The sequence below is a fragment of the Cebus imitator genome, unplaced genomic scaffold, assembly GCF_001604975.1.
Source record: "Cebus imitator isolate Cc_AM_T3 unplaced genomic scaffold, Cebus_imitator-1.0 Scaffold248, whole genome shotgun sequence".
Lineage (NCBI taxonomy): Eukaryota > Metazoa > Chordata > Mammalia > Primates > Cebidae > Cebus > Cebus imitator.
This window is the reverse complement of record NW_016107563.1, coordinates 676381-689472: the sequence shown is the minus strand read 5'-3', so window position 1 is coordinate 689472 and position 13092 is coordinate 676381. Positions and strand designations below refer to the sequence as shown.

The 13092-nt window shown below is 36.3% G+C and overlaps 1 non-coding gene across 1 annotated transcript; it reads left to right on the top strand.

The window, feature by feature from the left end:
- Positions 1-6444: 6444 nt before the first annotated feature.
- On the top strand, positions 6445-6551 carry LOC119466988. The gene has a single exon (XR_005195501.1). It is a non-coding gene; the product is annotated as a U6 spliceosomal RNA (small nuclear RNA).
- The last annotated feature ends 6541 nt before the right edge of the window (positions 6552-13092 follow it).

The window sequence follows — 13092 nt, the reverse complement described above, 5'->3', positions numbered from 1 at the left end:
ATAGATGCCTATAAAATTTCTTATACTGAGTTCTGGGCCAAGAAAGCAAAAAAGGATAAAATTAGGACAGAGTTTTTGGTTCCCAAAGATAAGAACAATATCTGATATATGGGATTATATAAACGATTTAACAAACATTATTGCTCATGATTGGAAACCTATTTCTGGTTTACACACTCTCCCTAAAAATGTAAGCTCTGTAAGGGCACCTATTTATGTCTGTCTTTTCACTTAGAGTACCTTACACATAATAGATGCTCAGTAAATAGTTCTTGGCCATCTCTGTTAAGTGATTTATCCTGGAATAATACTAATTTAAAGCAACTTATACACACTCTCTGATTCTACAGGACTGTTCAATTTTTAATCTATTTATTCAACATTTACTGAACAATTGCTATACAGTCAGTGAGAATATAATGGTGAGAAAGTCTAAAAGAGTCCCTGTTCTAATGAAGAATACAGTCTAATTGGAAAGGCAAATATCAAGGAAATAATCAAGTAAATAAAATATAATGGCAAACTGTAAGGTAAAAACTATGAAGGAAAAGTACAAGGTTCTGTGAGTATACGCATGATGAGAGTCACAAGGATGACCCCAGAGATTAAACGAATCTGAATTTATTGAAAACCCTGAAAACCAAGACTTATTTTTGTCTTTTAACACAGCATGTAGCTTAAGGTTTTAAACACAGTAGCTTATTAATATATTTTTATTAAATAGAATTATTTTCAAACTGATCATCCATATATTTTTATTTGTTAATAAAATGTCAGCTTGTTAGAATATTCTATTACCGACCTAGTAATTAGAGATAAACAGTACATACTCACTTTTTTCAAAAAAAAAAAAAAAAAAAAGTGATGTACTCTTCTCCTCACTTTATGACTTTGCAGAGTATAAAATTAAGTTCAAATCGAGGCATATGGAAGTTAGTTATTTCCTGTTCGTGTTGGTTTATTTCCTTAACATGCCAATTTAATTAATGCTATGGAGAAGAGGAAACTCTATTCAATGATCATGTGTGAAGTGGGTGTAATGTATGCCTACCATTTCTATGCCTTTAATTTTCACTGAACCACGGCATCAAAGAACCTTTTAAACATATTTTTGCTCTACAAAGCATGAACATAACTACTGTGCATATTTTGCATTTCCCTCAGAGCTTAAAATTGGGCCACATTTCACAGAATCTCTATTTGGGGGCAGAAGGAATACTGAAGGGGCAGGGGGTTACCCCTGAAAGATTTGTCTCTCCTTTGTCTCATGTTCTCTTCTCATCACCCCCACTCCCTCAGTGGTAGCATCAAAGTCATGTTCATAGAAACCAATGATAATCTTGCAAAAATGGATCATGATGTTGGATTGAGGATAAACAGCAGAACAAATAAGATCCTTAAAAAATAAATGTGCAGGCATGGGCCATTAACAACAAGCAAGGGAAGCACCATGCAAGTCCCACAGAGGGAGCAAATGTGAGGAGATTATGCATCAGTCTTCTGTGAGCCATCGGCTGCTCTTCCACTGTGTACTCTTTGCTACTTTGAAAACACAGCAGACAGGCTAGCACGTCGAAGGAGCTACTTGCAGATTGATTTCCTTGCTTTGATAGCTACTTGGCATGGCAAAGTTTGGCTCCATTCTATTTTCAAATAGAAAATTTATACAGAAATGAGAAAAACCACCACACCCAGCAATGAATTAATAATAGCTGCCAACTAGCTGCAAGAACCATTATACTCATAACGCTTCCCAATGCTGTTCGCATTGCCTGCGAAAGAGAATTTGTCCTTAAGCTGCTTATTTTCAAACTACATGTGAAGACAACAAATTGTATGGCATGTTTATCCAATAAGGCATAGCAAGGAAACTAAAGAATCAGATGGGAGGGAGTGAAAAGAAATAGAAATTTAACAGCCAGCCAGCCCGAAATAAAACAGGCAAGATTAGGAGACACATGTACAATTCTCCACGGTCCCTAAAGTCTCTAGCGAAAAGGTAGAAATGAACTAATTTATTAGTAAAATCAAATCAGGGGCAGTAATTTCATGTTAGTGAATTTACATGTAATAACATTAGGCTCCCAACCTCCATTTCACCAGTGTGGCCCTCTCCGATGATGAATGAGGCGCCTAAAGAAAGATGATAGTTTGATTGTTTTCACGGCAAACAGATCAGCATTTTAATTTCTTGCCTCTGTGTTTATTGCTTATTTGGCCCCTTGCTCGGCTTGTAAAAACTTGGCTAAATGGAAATGAATAAATGTAATTACTGTGGGTGACAGTGGTAATCTGTGTGGGTTTTTCATATTGGCTTTGCCAGCGTTAATCTAATCACCGGAGAATACATGTCACCGCACAAATGCACTGACAGAAAGCAGAGTTTTCAGTCAGTGCCAAATGTACACAGGCTGGGAAGCACAGACACAGACGGCTGCTTCTGCACCCACAGCTTGCCTCTCCTCTGCTACAGGAGCAGAAGCCACAGAGTATCCTGGAAGGTGAATGTGTGTATATGAAATGGTTCATAGTTTGAGGGATCCCAAAGAAGGCTCACAGATGACCCTGAATCCAATAGAAATGGCAACCAATGGCCTGGGCACAGTGGCTTAGCCTGTAATCCCAGTACTTTGGGAGGCCTGAGGCAGGTGGATGACCTGAGGTCAGGAGTTCGAGACCAGCCTGACCAACATGGAGAAACCCAGTGTCTACTAAAAGTACAAAAAAGTTAGCTGGGCTTGTTGACAGGTGCTTATAATCTCAGCTACTCAGGAGGCTGAGACAGGAAAATCACCTGAACCTTGGAGGTGGAGGTGCAATGAGCCGAGATCGCACCCCTGCCCTCCAGCCTGGGTGACAGAGCAAGACTCCGTCTGGGGGGGGTGAAAGAAAGAAATGGCAACCAATGTTTTCCCCAGTGCAGGAATGAGTCCCAGGGCATAGGAAAGTAGAGACTGAAATTTTCCTTTTCTCCCCGGTACTAAATGGCTGGGAGGGCTGGTTAATGAGTGGCTTCACCTTTCACGGTTTTGTTTGCCACCTATAAGACAGGGATGGGACAAATCAGATTGTTTGATGTTTGCATTGCAGAAGTATCAGCAGGGGGTGAACCAGGCAATCATTGCAGGGTAGGAAGGATGAAATGAGATAATGTATGTTAAAGTATCTTGCAAACTACAAAGCAAAGCTAAATGAAGCAGAAGAGAGTCCTCCAAAATAGACTTTATTATATTTAAGATTTATTTTAACAAAGCAGCAGGGAAGCAAAGGATTATTCAGTAAATGGCAATTGAATGGCTGGTTAGCATTTTGGAAAGAAAAATAAATCAAGACCTGTAACTTAGAATATTGGTCAAAAGGAATTCCAGATGGATAAAATGATTAAATACGACAATAAAATGTTAGGAAAACCAGATGAGGAATTTGATATGCACTAGATTTGGGGGATTTGAGAGAGGGCTCCCTACACTGAAAAACAGTAAAATATATATATAAAAGGAATATACAATTTTGATGACATTAAGTTAGAAACTTCTGCAGTCAAAATAAGGTAGCCCAAATGGGAAAGCAAATAATATTTTCAACAAATAAGGCAAGGGCAAATAACTATGTTAAATAAAATGCTCCCAAATACTTATTTTTAAAATGACATCATTAATAACTGATAGAAATAATACAGATGAATGATGAATAAGTGTCCAAAGAGAAATACTACTAATAAATTCATGAGGAAAAATGTTCAAACTTGATAAGAATCAAAGAAAAGCAAATTTGAACAAATTAGTAAAAATAGATAACACCTGATATTTTCAAAGCTGTGAACAGACTAGACATTTCTAAACTGCTAATTGCAGTTAAAGTCAGTGTAAACTTTTTGAAAACCAATAAACATAAAAGTTTTCTAGTTTTGACCTAGCAATTCTACTTCTAGAAATACAATTTGAGGAATATTTTTAAAGAGTGAAAGGATTACATTTCTAAAAGTATATGAAGTAGTGAAATATAAGAAATAAACTGCAAGGCTGGAAGTGGTGGCTCATGCCTGTAATCCCAGCAGTTTAGGAGGCCTAGCTGTGTGGATCACCTGAGGTCAGGAGTTTGAGACCAGCCTGGCCAACATCGTGAAACTCTAACTCTACTACAAATACAAATACTAGCCTTGCATGGTAGCATGTGCCTGTAATCCCAGCTACTTGGGATGCTGAGGCAGGAGAATTGCTTGAACCTGGGAGGCAGAAGTTGCAGTGAGCTGAGATCTTGCCACTGTCCTCCAGCCTGGGTGACAAAGCAAGACTTTGTCAGAAAGAAAGAAAAAAAAAGAAAAGAGAGAGAAAGAAAACCTGCAGATATTGTTCAACATTTAAGTAATTAACCAAATACTCTTCCTGCATACATAAAATATTATAAAGACTAACAATGTGGAAAGTATTTGGTAGGCTACTAAGTGAGAAAAAAATGTGCTTTCCTAGAAGCCTCCATTGACTTTTTAAATCTCACATGCCAGTATTGGGTCATATGTTTATCTCTAACGCAATCATTAGGAAGAATAATGAAATGACTATGATTGACTTTGAACAACCATTTTGGAGAATAAATAATGAGTGATACTGAAAAGCATAAAAGAATGAGGACCATCACGTGATATTCTCAGGGACAGAATAAGTACTAAACATGTAAGAGATGGATGTGGTATATAAGACAGTAAATAGAAATTATGTGTAATTAGAAAATTGGGGAGTTAAAGGAATGACTGGTTGCTTCAGTAAGATGTAAAAAATCATTCTCTCCAATCTCTAAGGAAAAGAAAGAGAGAAACAGGGAGGAAAGGAAGGAAGGAAGAAAGGAGGGAAGGAAGGAAAGGAGGAAGGCAGGGAGGGAGGGAGGAAGAGAAGGAAGAAGAAGGAAGAAGGAAGAAGGAAGGGAAGGGAAGGGAAGGGGGAAGAGGGAAAAAAACAGGAGATGAAAAAAGGAAGGAGTGAAAAGAAAGCGAAAACATTACTTCCACATATTATCAATCTTAGAAAAAGAAGCCATGGTATCCAACCCCCTCTACATAAAACAAAGACTTTCATCTTCATTTTTTCAATTTACAGATGGTATCAGGAATAAAAGGCCTCAGATAATCTTCTAGGAAGATAGTTGAAAGGCTTAGAACTTTCCTGTGAAGCTTAAAAAGCAAGCAAGCAAGCAAGCAAGAAAAAGTGAGGCACTCCAAAAAATGCAATACAAGGTCCAATCTGCTCCAAAGTACAGTAGGTAGACCTCTACTCTTTTAAGGTGCAGTGTACGAGCTAAGCCATGATGAGAGACAAAAATACTGGGAAGGTGTAACAGTCAACCAGAAGTCTCAACGAAGAGCACCTCTCCTCAAGAGAGTTGAACTTGAAAGAAAGAAAAAAAATAAATAAAAAGGCTCAGGGAAGATCAATTCAAACCAGCCAACCTCTCTAGAGATGGAACATCAGAGACCTGGGTAGACATTGGAAAATGCCCCTTCCTGGCAATTTATTTGCAGATGATAATCCATTTTTATATTTCTCCATGAGCCCACATTTCTGGAGTGCTTTGTGACGAGGTTTTGGTAGGAAAAGCAACACATGTGTGGTAAGCACTGGAAGGAAGAGTCTAGGCGTGCAAACAGGCACACTTCTCTGCTGGCTCCACTGAGGCTGTGCAGCCATCTTTCCTAGGAGAGTTGATAGCTACTTTCATTGATTATCTACACAGGTTCTTTTCAGAGCAAGGAAATATATCAATTAAACCTTCTAGAAATTGGATTTCCTGGTTCTTTAAGTCAGTGATGTGAATTATCACCCTGTCTGGGCATCACAGAGATGGATTTCCTCCACTGATACCCAGGATGCTGTGACCAGGGATCCCAGGGAGAGAATCAGTTCACCCACTGGCCACCCAACTTTACTGCCAGTGATGACAAAAAATAAAGGAGTTTCACTGCCGCCAGTTTTGAATGTAAAGATTAAAGTACAAACTCAGTACTCTCACTTGACAAAAAATAAAGATGGGGAGAAGTTTCTTTTATGTTTCAGGAAATTATTACATTTTGGTGAAACGCTTAGAGGTATAATATGAGCTGGATAATTTTCACAGCATTTGATGTAGCAAATGTTGTGGGGCTTTTCCATGACACATAATCAGTATTAAGCCAACATTTATAAAATAAAAAATGAAACCAAGTTTCTCACCAGGAAAATTGGTTTCCGTTCAACAAGATGTCCTACGGCATCCTTATAATTTTTAGGTTTCATTCTCAGTAGTCCCTTTAACCACAAGGGATGACAGTTAAAATAAAGAATCATTGGTGTCCCCTCATAGGAAGTGTACCAAAATATTAGGCGAGTATCTGACCCCAAGTAAATATTTAATGATAACCATTGGTTTGATACTTCTTCTGCCCCTTTTTTGATTATAAAAAAACAACAAACAGTGCTTGCTTCGACAGCACATAGTATACTAAAATCGGAACGATATAGAGATTACCATGGCCCCTGCACAAGAATGACAAGCAAATTCGTGAAGCGTTCCATATTTAAAACAAACAAACATTGCTGGCATATTTTAGGTGAACCCTCTTCCTGATACTGTATTTAGTATAAGATTGATTGTAACATGTCTGAGAACACCATAAATTAATGCCATTGACACTATATAAATTTAAGGCATCGTATAAACTAAACAGGTTAAGATACAATCCCTACCCTTTAATAGCATATAACGGAACAAGGGAACTAAAACATATACACTTATAAAACCCACAAACATATATATGTATATGTATATATATGATTATGTTGATGTTTATCAAAAGCTAGTCTTCTACCCATAATTCATATCAAATACATTTAGTAGCCTTGTTGAAATGCATGTGCCTAGGTCCCCTCTCAGATTGATTAAATAAAGCATTCAGGAGAATGGGGCCTAGGAAGTTGCATTTTGGAGCCACTCCAAAGCTTGGAAAATTTCGCAGGATATAAATCTACTAGAAAGTATTAAGGACTAGAAGTTCTCCAAGGAATTAGTGGCAGAAGGAGATCACAGTTCATTGAGGTAATCAGGAAAAGTGACTGATTATGTGAGATTTGAACTTAGTTTTGAATAACAATCCATATTTTGGCAGTAGTAAGAACACAATATGCATATTTAATAATCCACATTTTGGATTATTAAATCCATATTTAGTAATCCATATTTTAGCAGTGGTAAGAACACAAGATCAAAAAGTAACATTAAAAATATGTTGATGGGAAAAGAAAGCCAATGGTTTTGGCTAACATTGAGAAGTTCTTGCAGAAGAAACTAGAAAGATCATTTTAAAAGATTCTTGAATGCCTAATCACCATCCCTAGAATCACTCTAATTTTCAAAACAATAGGTAGGTAAAGATTTAGTTATAAGTAATACAATTACACTAATAAAGTATGGTTAGTTAAATATATATATATATATATATATATATATATATATATATATATTGTACTTTAGGTTCTGGGGTACATGTGAAGAACATGCAGGATTGTTGCATAGGTACATACATAGCAATGTGGTTTGCTGCCTCCATCCCCATCACCTATATCTGGCATTTCTCCCCACGTTATCCTTCCCCAACTCCCTACCCCCCACTGTCCCTCCTCTAGTCCCCCCCCAACAGACCCCAGTGTGTGATGTTCCCCTCCCTCTGTCCACATGTTCTCATTGTTCAACCCCTGCTTATGAGTGAGAGAATGCAGTGTTTGATTTTCTGTCCTTTTGTCAGTTTGCTGAGAATGATGGTTTCCAGAAAAATTGCAAATGTTTCTGAGTTGGTGGGATACAGATAACCTTAACAGAGCACCCACTATACTAAAAATATACATATACATATGTGTGTGTGTATGTATATATATATGTAATGTTGAAATCTCTCAAAATTACCTTTCCTAAGTACTGTGCCAGCCCCAAAGAAACCAGGAGTTTTTTAAGAATTACAAAAATAAATTTTCCTGCTCCTAGAACTGCCACAGTGGCCAATAGATTCTCTGCTTTCTATTGCAATTCAAAGAAGCTGATGTGTGTTCTGAGTCTTCACTCAAATGCATTTATTCTCTTTCATGAGAGGGGAAAGGGAACACCCCAAGTCCATTTGTTTCTTTTTTCAAATTGACACATAATAATTGTACATATTTATGGGAAATGTGATATTTTGATGCATTCATACACTGTGTGATGACCAAATCAGGATAATTAGAAAATCCATCACCTCAAACATTTATCGTTTCTTTGTGTCATACAAATCTATTCTAATCCTGAAAGTTAAAACTCCCACCCCACTGGTTGCTGAGTAAGGGAAACAAGCTGAAAAGTTAACTGTTGGAAAATCTGGCACAGTGTATCTACTTCCTACTTTGTATTTGTATTAATAGGTGAGTTCCTACCACTGCCTTTTTCTGTGAAGGTGAAACCTGATGTGAGCCGTATCTCCATTCCTTCCAGTGCCCTGCTGGTGGCAGCAGAAGGGCGAGTACAGGTAATCCACAATTAGGTGTTGGGCAGAGGAAGGCTGTCAGATCCGGGGAAAAGTATACCATGCTGTTTAAAAGATCTGGTCCCTGATTGGAAATGCTTCACTGTTTCTTTGAAGACTTTCATTTCAAGGTGAAAGCCAAGATCTAAGTAAATAAAAGAGGAAAGGAAAAAGAAGGAAACTGAAAGAACAGAACAGAATGCAATATTTGAACTTGGAGAATGCTGTAAGTTCTAAATTAATAGGACCATAATTAAAAATAGATTTTGCATAGTAAAGTTCTAGTAAGATCAATGATCCAAAAGAAAAAATATATGTGGGTATCTGGGGCTTAACTTACATGTTTGAAAATGTTTTTATCCAACTTTTTTCTTGTATCAACATGAAGCATAAAAGACCAGAAGAACTCAAAGGAACATGGTACAAAACAAGAGGCCAAAACTGAAGTTTAAAGAAAGTTGTAAAATAAGTAAAGAATGAAATATGGGTAGAAACTGAAGAGTACCAAACAAGATGGAGTTGGTAAGAATGAGAATGCAGTAAAAAGGAGTAGGGTGGGGAGGGGGTAGTCAAGAAACTTTAGTTAATGGCAAAACACACCTGAAGAAAATGTAAAACTCCACAAATAAACAGATTCTGAGTTTTTCTCTCTCTCCCGTGATGATTATGCCATTTGTGCTGCACCAGAATGGGTGAACATCATTATAGCAGGATCTTTTTCTTCCACAGCTCCCACTGTACATCCAGCTTCACTTCCTGCTGATCTTTCTTCTGCTTCCTTTTAGGACTTGAGATATATTTGGCAAAACTTCTGAACACAATTCTCATCCACAGTACCAGAATTGCTGGGAGCAACTACTTTTCCAGGAAAAGTTCTGCATAGCTGTTGTTTTTCAGACATATCAGCTCTAGAGAGTGTGCACCATTATACTTTTTATTGAAACATGTTGCCCACACATAGGAGGCACGTTCAGAATAACCCTGTGCCTAACTTTGTCCTGTACTTCTTTCTGCTGTTTTGTTCACCTGCATATTCAAAGTAAACTTGAGTCTGCCTTTTTGCTTAAGAAAGACTGCCTTTCTCAACACAATAGGATAAAAACCGAACAAAAAACAAACAAAAATTTCCTCAGCTTACTCCCAATTCCTCTATGTGATATAGTTAGATGAGAGACGCTGAGGTGATAGCGATCAATATATCCTGCTTCATTATTATATTGATACTGGATTATTATATAATGCATATATTATTATGCAAGTAAAGTAAAATTATTATGAAAACTAACTGTTTTTCAGTCTTACTGTAAGCCAGGCACTATTCTAGGAGCTTTTCATTTATTAGCACATTTAGTCAAAATAAAACTAGGAGGTAGATGTGAAAATTAGTCTTATTTTACAGATGTGAAAACTGGCTTATAAAAAAATTAAATTTGCCCAAGATTACTCAGCTAGGAAGAGGTGGAGCAATAATTCTAACCCAAGTTTTATAGTCTCAAATCCCAGTAACTTTACTTAAAAAATAAGTGGTACATATATATATTTATATAACCCAAACACACAAGCAACACATACATAGAACTTTGATTTGTGTACAATGAGCATTCTTTGTTCAGCCAAATAAAAAGATTATAGAAAGCAAACCCAACAGACATCAGAGATTTAATTTCAGTTTGGAAGCACCGAGTACTAATGGAGTGACAATAAGACAAAAATAGTCACAAAAAGAGTTAAGGACCACATTATTTTCAGCAGCTTTGGTCTGAATGGGGTGCCCTGAGTGCTTCTCATGTAAGTAAACACTGGAAAGAAGAAAACACTCAAGAAATTTCATGAGTATGGGGGAAGGAAGCCCACTGGTATATGGGGTGTGAGTTGACGGAGGACTCTCCTTCCTGAAATGCCAAGGAAAGCTTCATTGGAAAGGTTGGCTATGGGATTCCAGGATACCAGAGCTGAGATAGGAGTATCTTTTGAGATCTTCTGTTCTTTAGAGTCAATCACTTCTTGCCCACCCCTATGGCCCATCTATTTGTTACTTTGCCTTCATGTATCAGAGGGTGCCAAAATTGACCCTGAGAATAAACTCCAGTTGGTATTCTGTGTCCATTGGCAATTGTCTGAAGTCTTCCTCCCTAAGGTTTCAATTACAGAAGACAGTGTTAACTTTTCATAGGCTACAATTTAACATCTGCTCCTGCCAGGTTTATTTCATCTGGCCTGGGAGAAATAACATAAGTAACACTTCCCCTCTCCCCTGCTCTGCCTGATGAAATGGGATATAAAACACAGAAAGGTGGCAAGGAAGAAAATATATTGAAGTTCCTTTACCTTTGCTGGATTAAGTATTCAGAGATCAAAGACAGTATTAACAGAACCTTAATTATGTGATAGAGAAAATAATATTGATGCACTTTTTCTTCTTTTGATGGGTTACAGAATATGTGTTATGTGTCATTACGTAACTATCATCAGTCTCATTGTTTACAACTGGACTACAAAAGCTGCATGAATAAGGCTTGAAAGAAAAAATAAAAATAGTAACTAGAAATAGATGCAACTAAATATGGCGTAAAAAAGCAATAACTGTAGGATCTTTCACTAATCCTTACTCCCATTTCTAATAAACTTAATGGGAAGTTATAATATGTATCCCTTAGAAATACATAGTAGCAGCCCCATGGATGTGAGACAGAGGTGCATAGAGGGGACTCTTGTTGATTTTGCTGTCTAGACTAGGGCTTACATTGATTAGTTTTTATAAAAATAATCAAAGAAGACCTGGCCAGTAAAAACAGAATTAGCTAAAGGAAGGCTTTGGTAACCAAATGCAAGTTAAATGTCTGCAACTCCAGGAAGAGAATGGGTTATTGGTTATTTGATTTTTGTTGTTGTTGTTGCCTGTCCATAAGTAATAGAAAATAGTTGACCATATCCTGTGACTTTAAACTATCAAAGTTTCCCCCCAAATATTGTTTCTCAAACTGTACTTGCTGAGACAACAAAGAGGTTCCTAGGCTGTTTCCCGTAGCTAGGGGGATGAAAAATAAAAGTGGAAGTGGTAAATTAAGACAGAACACCTGGCATTTTTATGAAAAATTACTAATAGAATCTTTTTTAAAAATTATCTCTTGAGGAAGTAAAATTTTATGTTAAGGAAGAGCTTAACATTTTAAAGAAATACCATGTTCTTTCTTGATCTGGACTCATTCCCTATAATAAAATGCCAAACCAGAAAAGTCACACTTCCTTGTGAAATTCAAGTACACTCCTCCTTAAGAAGAGGCTATAATTGTTATTAGATGAGACATGACAAATAAATTGTTACCTAGTTTATAATAAAACTATAAACATAACCCCAATGAGTCAATGAACCGTAGTTGTTTAAATATATCAATACTAGCTCCAATATGTAACTCTATATAAGACATCTATATGAGAATTGTGTTCCAAGTAGGGATGTCATTTTCACAAAATGAAAAGAAACTCTACTTTGCAGAGTTGAATTGGTGAAACACATTCTGGATAACATAAAAGTTAGAGTACCTATTATTTGAAGCATGTTTGGCCTAAGAAATACCACCTTTATAATAGGACAGAACACATTAACTCAACATTATTTTAAGGTAGATAATATATGAAATTATAACAAGGCAAGAGCTGATTATTTTCTGTATAATCAAGAGATTATACAATATCCATTGATTTTCCACATACACAAAATTTTAAATGTTACATCGTAATTATATTTCCCTAGATCAGTAACAGTTGGGAAATTTAAATGGAATCACTTATAACAGTATTCTAAAAATAACATGTCTAGGAATAAGTCTATGAAATATATGTAAGTCTTATATGGAGAATATTATAAATTTTATCATAAAACATTTCTGAAATCTAAATTCATGGAGACAAATACTCTGTAAAGTCCCAATATCATAGGTCAAATTTTCCCAAATTGATATGTAAATTTATTGCAATTTTAGTCAAAATTCCAGCATTCTTAAAACTGAGAATTGACTAGATGCTTCTAAAATTTAAAGGGAAGAGAAAAGCATTAAAAATAGCCAAATACTTCTGAAAAAGAACAAAAGGAACAAATATGTGGCATGAGGGGTATATACCATACACTAAATATGAGAGATAACAAGTTAGAAAGCTATGCATAAGCACATAAAAAAGGAACCAAGAGATCGGAAGTTGGTCCAGAAAACAGGTTGATGCATATATGGGATCTTGTCTATGACAAAGCTGCTACAGCACATCAGTGGGTAAAGGACAGACAACTTAACACAAGATGTGGGGGGAAAAACAATTATTCTCATTGGAAGAAAGTAAAATTCCTTGAATTTTCACAAAAATCAATTTCGGGTGGATTGAAGACTAAAATGTAAAAGACAAGACTTAAAAATGTTTTCAAAGTTATTTAAGAAATATTTTTAAGAACTGGATAGTAAAAGCATTCATAAACAAGCTACTTTAAAAAAAATCTGTACATTATTTTGTTAAATATGAGGCCTACTATTTAACAAAAACTACCATGAAGAGACTGAAAATAAAATACCTGAAAGATGCAG